The sequence below is a fragment of the Cryptomeria japonica genome, chromosome 8, assembly GCF_030272615.1.
Source record: "Cryptomeria japonica chromosome 8, Sugi_1.0, whole genome shotgun sequence".
In the NCBI taxonomy this organism is placed as follows: Eukaryota; Viridiplantae; Streptophyta; class Pinopsida; order Cupressales; family Cupressaceae; genus Cryptomeria; species Cryptomeria japonica.
The window spans coordinates 590,239,460-590,252,171 of NC_081412.1; the positions used below are offsets into that span (position 1 = coordinate 590,239,460).

Sequence of the window (12,712 nt, forward strand, 5' to 3'; positions counted from 1 at the left end):
GGCAACCCCTTCCCTCCTGAAAAGCCAGTACTACCCCAAGCAAGAAGATAAGGTTGAAGTTCGTTGGCCAAGGACACAAAGATCATTAAGGATGCAAATTCCCGTTCCGGTTCAAGATGTCTTCACCGATTCAAAATACTTCAAGTTCTAGCATCCTAAAGCAGCATGAAGATCGTCACAGACAAAGGATGATGTAGCTAGAGTCGTGTCTTCGAACACAGAGAATAATTTCAATTATGCATTTGTAATTTTGTTTTGACAAGTTACATGTAAAGAAAACAACTTTGTAATTGCAAGTTAACTCATCACTTGCACTTTTGTAATTACATGTAAAGCAACTACAAGTTGAGTTCAATTAGGACTGTAGTTGGAATAAGTCATGGTGGTTGAGAGAATTTCTCAAGTTAGTTAGGATCCTCCCACCTTTTTCTCAAGGTTCCTCTCCTATAAATACTTGAGGGGGTCTATTATAATTTTTATCTTTTGGCAATGTAACAAAATTCTGTCAGTTTGTATGTGCACTCTAAGACTTTGAGCTTAGATGTAAATCAGATTGCTTTCAATAAAAGAGGCAAGTTGTGTTGCGACTTTGTGCCAATTCAAGTTGTTATGTGACGACATTTTCTGGAGTTGATTGTGATTTTTGTTCTATTGTTCAAGAGGGATTTTAAATTCAATCTTGCAGACTTTGAGCTGCTAATTGTATTTAGAATTATATGTTTGGTTTTCAGATTTGGTCTTGCAGACTTTGAGTTGCGTATCATATTTGAAGCTAGTGCGGAAAACTCAAGTGGGAAGATAGCTTGTAGACTTTGTGTTGCTTGTATTTTTAAGACTTGTGCATGTAAGGTGTGCGTCATATAGACAGACGTTGAGCTGTTGTATGTTGTACGTTGTTATCATTTTGAGAAGGTTGATAGGACAACATAACTGTTGAAGACTTTGTGCTTTCTTTCTGTTTTCCCGTCCTGGGGAAGTGACGGAGGTCTTTGTGCTTTCTTGGAAACTTTGCTTCCCTTTATTTTCCAAAAATCTTACAAAAAGTCTCATTTTTGTATTTGCTGTTATTTTTTCCAATTGCTATTACTTTTCTGCGAAGAGAAAAGAGTATAGTTTTTTTTCTTGAAAGAAGAAGAAAGACTGTTGTCTCACCCATATTAGATTAGTTTAGTTTGTAGATAGGGGGAGCCTTCCCTAAATTAGGAGAGTATTATACTCGCACACTGTGGCTGAAACCACAATTTTGCACATCCCTCAAGTGTACAAAATTTTCAACCAACAAGAATCATTTCCCTGAGAGATCACTTTTCATAATCAGAAAACAAACAAATTTCTTCGCCAATGTCATGTTGTAGAAAGCTTTCTTCTATGGTCACTAGCCGATTCATCTTGCTAGCACAAGTATCGATTATAGCTCCATCAAAAGGTAGATTTACCACCTTAGCGGTTTGCTTCAATAATCACATGCATTACTAAAACAAAAATCCATGCCTATAATTGAGGGGCAACTATGGGAACTGTTGTGACATTTTCACACATCGCCCCATTGCAAATGGGAACCCCACTTTTTGCTTTCTAGCATAGTTGTCTTAGGTTAATCGTCTAGCTTGGTAGTAGTTTTAATGTTGTTAACCTTTTGCTTGTGAGGGATACAATGGCCTGTCATCCAGAAGCGATCAAGTCAAGTAGTCTAGCGGCAGTCATTTCTTCCTCCAAACTCATTTGGAGTCCTCTCAGCTTTAGATGCTCAAGCGATAGGTGCAAGTTAGGTGGTAGGTAAGGGTCAAAGAGTTCAAGATGATACTTCACAAGGTAGCCTTCTGGCCAGGAACAATCAATGAGACGAGAAAACAACTAAGGATGAAGCATTGAACCCGTTCAACCCTTGACTTGGAGTGAACTCAATGAGGAACAATGTCATATTGAGGACAAATTTGGGATCAAGTGCTTGATGAGTTTTGAAAACAATGGTGAGATTGCCTTGATGAATGAGAGGTCTTGAAATGAATTGAACAAGGATCAGCATAGGCCAAGTATGTGTTTGAAGGGCTTAGAGGAGATAATAATATCTTTGCTGAGGAACAACAAAATTGTCTTGCAAAACATGATGAAAAAGATTTGGGAGTTAATCAAGCAAGGAGAAATTGATGCTAAAGATGAGAGGCAGCGGATTACATCACTTTGAGTACACCTTCCAATGTCTGCATTGCCTCAAAATCCTTGTCCATCATTGTAAATCTGGCCTCACATGCCAAAATCCACGACCATCCCTCCTTAGCATTATGTCTTCATCCTTCCAAAAGCCTGACCACTTTGATCAAGATGTCCTCACCACTCCAATTCCCCAACCACTTCTCACACTTCATGTCCTTATCTACCAAAATCTCTAGACATTCACACACTTCATGGCGGCACCCCCTAAAATCTCCAACCATTCATTCATTCATGGAAGCACCCCCTAAAATCCCTGGCCACCATTCACTTTATGGCCACACAAGTCAGAAAGCTTGGCCACAAAATAGACGCGCCCCTTCAAAAGCCCGACAAGGCATGAGGTAAAGCAATATGAGTTTGGCACCGAATAGAGAGAGGGAAATCAACATTGAGATAACCATTTTTATTCAAAATTTAGAACAATAAGTCGGCCCATAGCATTGAAATTTTAAATTGCAAATAATTAAATGGAGCATTGCAAATGATGAGATGATAAGTCAGCTTTATTGGTAAAGAGACACACCTCTAAGCTAGAGCGCCTATATAGGATGGCTGATCATTTCATTTGATCTACCATCACAAATGATTTATCTCCTCCAACATCAGCAAATTTGCCACCATAAGGCAGCGATCTTCAGCTTTAGAACAGCGACCTGGAATCATCTTTGAAGAAACATTAACAATCATCAGGCTTGCAAGATTGAAAGGAGGCAAATGTTTGTGGTTTTAATCAGCAGACCTCTCTAAAATCAGTGAATTTTAGGATTGCCACAGCAAACTCTAGCTAGTATTTAAGCGAATCGTGCAACATTGAAGGGAAACAACATGAGATCAGACCTCATTGCAACATAAAAATCAGACATGAGATCAAATGTTAGAACATTATTTCACCCCATTGGGAAGGCATTTCAATTTAGGAAGTTTGAAAAATATGTGAAGTCTGTTTATATCCTATGAGTTTGATGATACCCTTGTTTGTTTTGTAGGCAGCTAAGGAAAAAGAATGAAGGAAGCTAGCACGTGGAATGCAGGAGAGGCAACTTCAGCATTGTGGAGATTAACACATGGAAGTGGCTCAAAGGACAGAAGACTTCATAAGAGAAGATATCAAGCTAAGCAAGGAAGCTGATTGCTCTATAATGAAGAACACTCCCAAGATTCATCAGCGTTGCAACAATGTATTGGGTATTTGGATAAATGATTCATGATATGAACAGCTTTTGTTTTCCTCAAAAGATCGCATTGGTTTTGTGTAACTGTTGGTAGCATGGTGAAGCAAATCTCGGTTGAAGAAATGTGTCCATCCAGGCATGATCCATTTTTGTCATTGATCTTAGGAATAGATTAGAGCTTTCTAAACCCTCTATCCTTTAAATTTTTTCAAATAAAGTGAATTTCCACATTCCAGCCTCATTCAAGCAGAGTTAATGCAAAATATAAGTCCCCCTTGTGATTCCCACAATATCACATCAACTATTGAGCTTACCCACATGTCAAGACTTGACAATAGAAACCTTGGAGTTTGATTGATCACATAATTCAGCATCCGAGAAGATTTTGTTCAAGAGAGGATAAGATATCTTGGTATTTTATTCTGTATGTGAAGCGCATAAAAGAACATCAATAGTAATCATTGCCAATGTAGATCTCTTGATAGGCGCAACTCAATAATGGCTGATAAAAAAGCTCACACAATGTATATTTCCTTATTTGGGCACGTCAACCAACCATACAAATTTCTTCTCAGCAGCTCACAATTGCTCACCAACAGATCCACCAAGAAAATAAGGATTGCACTGCCATGCCAAAGATCATTGGAAATTGTTTAAGCAAACAGAACGTGTCCATTCCTTTATGTCATTTTGCCCATTTTCACCACCCATTTCTTTAGTATGAGGCCGTGTATGAATTTGGGCAACCCTGTGCACCCCACAAATTTGGTATTTCACTAAGATCTCCTGCGTTTCTTGATGAAGATGTGTAATCAAGAAAACCATGAAGCACAATGGCAACTCAAACATGCCAAATCCAAAACAAAGCCTAAATCATTTAAACCATTGAATTTATTCAATTTTTACATGTGATGTTATTCCTACACCATGTGCATAAGGACATTAGACATGCATTTACAAAGTATTAAAATATTGAAAGCATTGATCTCGTGACTATGTGTCAGTTTATTCGCTATGCCAGATCAAGCATAGTGATATGAGACATCATTCGACAAGATTGTATCCTTTGTGTAGTATTAGATCAGAGGGACTCGATAGCTCATGTCCAGATCACATATAAATGTCTCCTTCACCATGCATTTCAATTTCGTCTCTTCGTAATAATCAGCCAATTATCTACCCAATCTTTAGTCACCTAAGCTTTGATACCATTTAAAGAGATTTTAGAGAGACAAACGGATGTTGCAATAAAATAAACTCAAAATAATTATGTGCTTCATGTTTTTCAATCAAATACATCACACTTACCTAGGAGTTCAATCCCCTACATTGTACGAAACTCATGAAACAACTTTCCTTAATATATTGAGTTGTTTTAACAATCAATATAAACAAATATTTGTACCACCAATATGATAACATATTAAACAAACTCTAACAAACCTAAGAAATAATTATTATATGCATCCTATAAATAACAAAAATGTTTGGTACAAAGGAAAATTGCAACAAAAAAAGGTCTCATGGGGGCACTAATTTCTACATACTGTATTCGGTTGAGCTTGTACAATCTCTTCTTCCTTAACCATACCACCAAGAGATACATGTGAATTCAGGATAATATAGAAATACTTCAAATTTATTTTCTTAAATTGGTGGAAGATTGACTGAAAATTTCTAACCAGTACATATGAACTGTGAGGTGCTTCAACAAATCTCATATCCATCAAAGCCAATATGAAGCTCCAACTTGTTCCACTTTAGTGCATGCAGAAATGGCTTTCCATTGGTATGTTGTGTTATCAAAGAATGTTTCATCAAAATTTTCTTGCCACTCTAGACTTGACCATTCGGCTTAAAAGCAAACCATAGTCATGTTCCACCAATTACTACCAATATTCACATGTCGTGTGATCTTTTCTCATTTTTTTGTCCCAATCTTTCTCCTAGAGATCTCCCCACAATTGTAAACAATTATGATCACAATGAGTCAGCAAACTTTCCAAGTTGCTGTTGATGTTAGTAGAAGCAGGAGTTATCTCCTAAGTTCGAAATCATCTATAACTATTGAAGCCGACTCTATATTTATGCCGACTTAGTCCAAAAGTTACCTCACTTTGAAAGAAGCTGACTCTTCATGAAGAGTCACCGTAACAGGTATATATATAAGTTAATTTCCTCCTCATTGGGCATAGAGTGTAGAAGACGAGAAGGTCGATACATAGGCAAATCGAATATACAGTTAATCTGCATTATCTAGAAAAGTAGTGCTCGGGGGAGACGATAGCAGTATATCGTCTATGGTTGGGAGGGCAACAATGATCTGTGTCATTGTCTGTGGTTAAACGAGCACTCTCATCAACATGGTATCAGAGCAGGCACAATAATAGGGGTTGAATAAGATTTTGTGCCTATTAGTGTTACAGATTGCAGCGGCAGATTTGTTGGCAGCTTCTGAGTTTTTAGACTCCATCATTAAAGTCTGAGATAAAGGAGGAAAGGCAGTGATAGTTGTTGCTAGAAGTTCTCATTGCCAATTTGCATAAGGTGTTCCCTTCATTACAACAAATTACATCTCTTTCTCTTTCGTGGCAGATTACCATCACTAACAGTCTTGTTTTTGTTCGGAGAAATTGTGACGGTCATGAAATAAAAGAAAATATGTGTTGAGAAGGGCACTCGCTCATAGTGAATTTGGCGTTTCCTATTTGAATATTGTTAGAAACTTCTGAAGCGATGACATCCGAGGCTCCATCATTCACTAGCCCGTGCCAGAACTTAGTGTTGAAGGAATTGCTATCTACTAAGTTCCAACAATGTCTAAGATAGGATCAACAACACTTCACTTTGCCACGTTGAGACAACTACATGAAGCGGGTGCAATCTTCAAGGGTTGTGTTTGAAAGATTTCAAATCATCAATGAATACCATCAAAGAACAATATCCATTTGATAATTCAGATTAAATGCACACATAAAATAGCTCAGTCCAACCTTGCACTATTAATAACAATCGGCTATCAACAAAAGGTATGAGCAAGCGATCTTCTCCTTAACACAATGCAAACAACCTCATTCATCTAAATACTTGAAATAAATCTATACTAAACAAGGAAAGTGAAACCACGCAAGCTATGAAATAAGCAAGTATACACCATCAAAGAAAAATGTATTACAATTTATTACTTCAATAGCCTATCGCAACAATCTCATACAATCTCCCCTTCTACAAATGAAGGGGGTCAACCCCTTATATAGGCCTCTAGCCTAGATTACATGCAAACCCTAATTAGGGTTTGACCCAAAAGATTCCACACACATGATGCAACAAGGTGTGAATAAACATTAATAACCCATCATGCTCATTATCAATTAATTCCTTTCTACTAAAAATGGCATCCACTGTGCATTAAATGCACCACTATCTTTCAAGTTTGCCTAATGTGAAATAAATGCCCCATCATGCAATGAATTGCCCATTGTGAATAAATGCACCATCACTTCCTGAATCAACCACATGCAAAAGATGCTCCGCTATCTTATTAAATACGACAGCTGCCATGCATTATGTCGCCACTTGGTCAAATATTCCAGTAATGAATGCGCCACTCCCTCATGTGGTCAAATGATTCTTGTCTAGGATTGGACGACCACTATCTCACTCATTGATGGCAAATGCAATGAATCTAGCGATAATTGCTTCCAATTCTCCTACAAAGACACTTGGCACATTCTCCATCTGAAATTACAACAAGGAAATATCTTCTTCGCATTTGGAGAAAAACTTCTCCCAATCTGCCGCTACCTCTTGAGTTTTCCGCATAGTTCTGGAAAACAAGGAAACATTTTCCAGATGTGCCTTGGAAAATGATTCCACAAAGAAATATTCATGTAACTTGCCTTTTATGAAGTCAACTGTTAATTCATCTTCAATCAATCTTCTAGCAAATAATGCCTCAACTGCATTGAGGACTTCTCCTTGTATCTTTTTGTCTAAGTCTTTCAAAGATGTAAACTCCTTGCTGAATCTTTCAAAAGACTCCTTTCCAGTATAGACGACTTAAAACCACCACGGGAAGTCATAAACTTCACTTTCTTGGACAACCTTCCCATCAATTAACGTCTTCCTAGGAATTCTCATTAATGCTCTAAGTCGCGAAATAGTCAGGTCATGGAAAATGTGCACATCTTCCCATGAACTATATGTCGTTTCCAGCCTATTCAAGATAGCTAGAATCCTCCAGTGATAGTGGGCCAAGTCTTCAATAAATTTCCCAGCTGAGGTGAAGACATCTTCCACCCATTCCTTAACATATTGAGCCCTTTTCCTGACTTCTTCAACGCCATCAATAGATTCCTTAGGAAGAGAGGAGGGAAGTACAAAAAATGGATCTTCCTCTCTGAGTGGATGCTTAAAACTCTGCACATATTCACATAAAGCCCTATTTTCACCCTTCAGCCTCTTAATCTTTTCTTTCATCTTTTTCACTTGTTCTTTCATTGCCAAGGAAGATTCATCAAAATCTTCCACCACCTGTGCTGTGGAAGCACGCCCTAAAATGACTTCTCTGATTACATACTCATCAAGCGTGATTTCACTTCTATCTTTTTCTACTCTAGGCTTGGCCAAATGCAATGTTCTGGATCCTGACTCGTCCCTCGTAATCTTTGAAAACTTCCTGGCTTCTTTCTTCCCTGTTGATTTGTCCATTTTGCTTAGAAGTCTTTCCAATTCTTGCCCAAGACCCATTTCCTCCTTTGGCTATTTTCTCATTCTTTCTCTCAGCCAATTTGGAGCGGTTGCTGGCTGGTCCTAAATTTCCATGGGCACTTGCTCCTGCGAAACTTCCTCCAACTCTTCCAGAATTGTCTCTATGAAACCATCTTGCTCCTGCTGTTCTAGATTGGGAGGAGATTCTTGCCTTTGATTCTTATGTTGAACAGGTTTGTGAGAAGCATTGATGCTAAGCATATCCCGCGCTTGCACACTATTAGGAACATTGTCTTGGGGCTGACTCCTTGGAACTTCTTGTGCAAACATCTCAACTTCTTGCACATTGGAGGAACTAGCTGGCGATTGTGCTTCCTCCACTCTTGGCTTTTTCTGTCAAGGCTCTTCCAGTTGGGCTTCCTTTCTCTTCTTTGTTTGTGCCTTATTAGAAGCATTCTTCTCTTTACTTTGCTTGGCTCCCTCCTACAGAATTTCTCCTTCTTCATCTTGGGCTTGTGATGAACCCTCCATGGCTTCACTATAGGAATCCAAGTTTCCCATCAATTGGTAACTCAAGCAATCATTTCTTGCCTTCAGCGTCGCGATGTGCTGATCAACCCAATGTTTGGTGATTTTAGTACTGGTCTAGTCAAAACATCCAAATCATCAATTTCTGGTTCCAACCAATCCGGAGCCTGAATGGGCCTATCCTTCAAATTTTCAAATTCTGGTTGAACTAGATTCGCATCCTCCTTGACCTGATCTGGCACCTGAATTATTTCACAAAGTTTGATCATGTCAAGGGACAACCTGGAGAACATCCTCTTTCTGATTTCAAGATCATCATTGTCATTAGCCCAGTAGTCCTCCAGGTGGAATTTGTGCTTGAACTTCACCCCAACAACCATCCTTATTTTGTTGTACGGATCAAAGTAGGATCTGGCTGTATGGGATGTCAAGTGGTAAAATGCCAATTCTTCTACGGAATTCTCAGCCGTCGCCAATGTTGGACACATTTCTATATAATCACCTACGACAATAGGAAATTCAATTGACAACTTCTTCTTCTGAAATCTGTCATAAGCGGTCAAGTGTCTGGTGAACTCTAGCAGCACCATTTTGTCTGTCAGATACCTCAGTCGCTTATGCAACAGAAAAGAGAATCCTTGGACTCAGATATAGGTAAACTTTGGAAATTGAATATACTAGGCTTCGTATTTCTATATTAGCGCCCTGGCTGCCTGCAACAACCTTGTGTGGGGTTCATCTTGTAATAATCTGGTTAAATGCATGGTGAAGGTGTCGTTGACTAACCTGAAAGATGTTGTTCCCTACAAATGTAACTGTGGATAGCATTTGTGAACCTTCAATTGACCTGGTCCACATCCCATGGGTCCCTTTCTTGGCAAGCCATCAAACTTTCTCATTCTTGCCAGTGAATAGATAACATATAAACTCATGTAAGAGGATTGGGTATGCTTCTCCTTCAAATTCCTCAACTACTCATGCACATGGTGGTTGATCAATCTTTCCCAATCCACTATCCCAATGCCTTCCATTACTTCGTTGATGAAGAAAAACATTCATGTCTCGAACATGAAAACATGCAGACATCCCATAATCCTACTTAACATCATCATGAGGTCAGCATACTCTTGCTTGAAGTCAAAACTGGTGATTTATTTGGGCATCTTGGAAATATGCAGCTTTGACTTTTGCATCCAAACTTTGTTGATGACTCTAGCACATCTTTCCACGCCATCATCATATATCATCGCAGCTCTATCCTTGGCTCTGTAAGTCATGAATTGCAATGCAGGAATCCCGAATGTCTCTCCAATTGCATCGGCTGTCAAGTTAGCCAGAAGCTTGCCATCTAATGCCAAAATTGCTCTTCTTTAAGGATTATAATGCTTTGCACACTCCAAAATCAGCTCAGGGCATTGAATGGCTAGAGGGAAGCCGACAACTGAGACAATTCCGCTCTTGACAAACTTGATGGAAAGGGCTGACAGAGCGCATCCCGTAGTTCCAATTTTTTTTATTCTGGAACACTCCCATCTGGAAAGTTCATAAGTTGTTGTCACTAATTTCCTTCCATTTTGAAATCTTGGACTTTGGAAGGAAACCTTTCATCTCATTCTTGATCTGCACCTACCAGGAAGTGTCTGCAGCCTTGTTGGATTCTACCATTCCTACAAAACAAAATAAATTAACATTAAAATCATCATAAGGAATTTAATAAATTGATGAGAGGAATTCCAGCGTGTAAATTCCCAATTAGGAATAAAATAAAACCTCCACGAATAAGAACTTCTGAACAAATAATAAATTCTTTGCTTCTGACATTTCTCCACCTCTCTCTAACTTCAAATTTCTCCAAAAGCTTGTGTGAGAAATGAATTCCAATCCATCGATTAAATAGAATTTCCTTACCAATCTGCCAAGTTGGTGAGAAGTTAATCTTAGCAGTTGTACTTAAAATGCATCATGTTTCCCTTGACAACTCGCCATGCAAACGGGTCCCGCAATTAAAGTTGAGTTCAAAATGGAAATTTCCATAATTTCTTAAGTTGTCATTAATGCAAAATATTCCCTTTGCACGTCACCAACTCACTGATTGTGAAAATCTTTCCATTCTGGATTCAAAAGGATATTTTGAAAGATTTTCCTTGAAGGAATTTTATCCATTTTGTCCACTTGGAAAGAAATCTTGTCCGTTTGGATTTTTGGAGAGAGAAAAATCCTAGAGAGAAATTTTTATCTGGAAGGAATTTTTTCATGTTTTTGAGTTCTTGTTTTGAAGGATATTTTTGATCAATTAATCACCTTTCCTATTTTTTAGGAATTTTTTTTCATTCAGAGCTCTGGAATTTAGGAGAGAGAAAATTCTCACTTGATCAATTTTTCTTGTGCCTCGGAATTTCTTCATCTTGGGCAAAGTTTTCTTCCTGAGAAGGGAATTTTTGAAATCTTGAATTTCTTCCTCTCAGCCATGGATTCTCTTCTCAATTTTTCCTTGGGCTTTCATTTTTACCTTGTGGAGGAATTCTGTCTGGGAAGGAAAATTACTTCCTTGTACCATTCTAGCGCTCTACCTCTAGTTTGGGCACCATTTCCATGTTGTGGAGGAGTTCATTGATGTTCGCACTTTTTCTCCTAAGCACCACTTTGATGCTCCATCCTAATCTTGGGTGCTAAAACCACATGCTTCAGGAATTTGTCTTGGAGGATGGAATTCCTCCATCACCCTAATCTGGAGCTCTTCTTCATGCTTGGGCGCTAAAACCACACTGTGGAGGATTTTAACTTTGAAGGCATTTTCCTCCCTTACCCTCATCCAGCGGCTGGGTGGATTTTTCAATGGGTGAAAGAATTTGGTCTTGGAAGGAAAAATCCTTACCCCATTTTGGCGTTATGTCACCTTGCTTGGGCACTGATACCATGGTGTGCAGGAATCCTTGCTTTGCAGGAAAATTCCTCCGTGAGACCATTTTAAAGCTCTACACTTATCTTGGGCACAATTTGCATCATGTGAAGGAATCTTTGTCTTGGAGGAAAATTCCTCCAAGACCCTTATATGGCACCCTTCCTCTTTTGGAACCCATTTTTTGCCAAGGTAAAGGATTTTTTCTTGATTTTCTTCCCTGATAGCCATTTTTTCACCTTTCCAGATTGGAATGCCATTTTTGGATTTTGAAGTGTATTCCTCTGCCTTAGACTGCTTTTTCAATTCTTTTTCCACTTAAGGAAAGAACTCCATACTTAGCTATTTTTTTGATCAACTGCCTTCTTTTTCATCTTTCTAGATTTAGACGAAGATTTTCAGGAATGCTCTGCCTTCAATGTCGTGACCATTGCCTTAGGTGGACATGCCAAAAATAGACTTACTAAAAATAGTAAGTACTTCAAAACATCATATCTAGGCAAACCGGAACAGGGAGACACTAAAAATAGAAACTGTTAAAAATAGTAAGTTTGATTTTTGGCCAAATAAAGACAATTTGGGACGCAATGAAACTTACTAAAAATAGTAAGTGTTCAAAATTCGCTCAAATTTCACTGGTAGCTTCCTTGAAGGACTTTGACTTCATTGCAACGTTCAAATTTTCCAAAACCCTAAGGAAAAGACCTCAAACCTAAGTCTGAAGGGCAAAACCCTAAAATAGACCAAATAGGTTCTAGACATAGCCAAATTTGCTCAAACGACTTGCAGACTTGATCAAAGTTCACCAAAACACTTGTAGACCGAGGAGGATTGTCGCAAAAAGACCCAAAGACCCAAAACCAAAAGACTAAGAGGACCTAAAAAGTAGGGGGTCCCATTTGGAATGGGGTGATGTGTGATTAGGTCACAACCAGATCCTCTACCCTAGGCCCAGGAGTGCATATACCATCCCTCTTGGCCTCATGTGGCCCATGCAATCCATATGAGGTGGTGTACCTAGTGAGGTGTTCTATAACCATTCCCCTTCATCATGCCATCCAAATCCACTTCCTATGATTGGACTCCTCAGTATATTGATCCACCATGATAGAGGGTTGGGGTGTATTTACAATAGGGTGTCCTGGAAATCCTTCCCTTCTATATATATATATATGAAATAATAAACAAA

At 38.7% G+C, this 12,712-nt stretch overlaps 1 protein-coding gene across 4 annotated transcripts in view; it reads right to left on the reverse strand.

Annotated features, from left to right (window-relative positions):
* Positions 1-12,712, reverse strand: part of LOC131029918 (protein NRT1/ PTR FAMILY 8.1) — a 139,362-nt gene that overhangs the window by 93,558 nt on the left and 33,092 nt on the right. The window contains exon 2 of one of the 4 annotated variants that reach the window (XM_057960598.2): positions 2,738-2,867. The exons of 2 other annotated variants lie outside the window; for them this stretch is intronic. The gene's annotated coding sequence lies outside the window, so the exon portion shown is untranslated. Of the gene's footprint in view, positions 1-2,737; positions 2,878-12,712 lie in introns of all 4 variants that reach the window. One more of the 4 variants, XM_057960599.2, reaches the window with a different exon arrangement.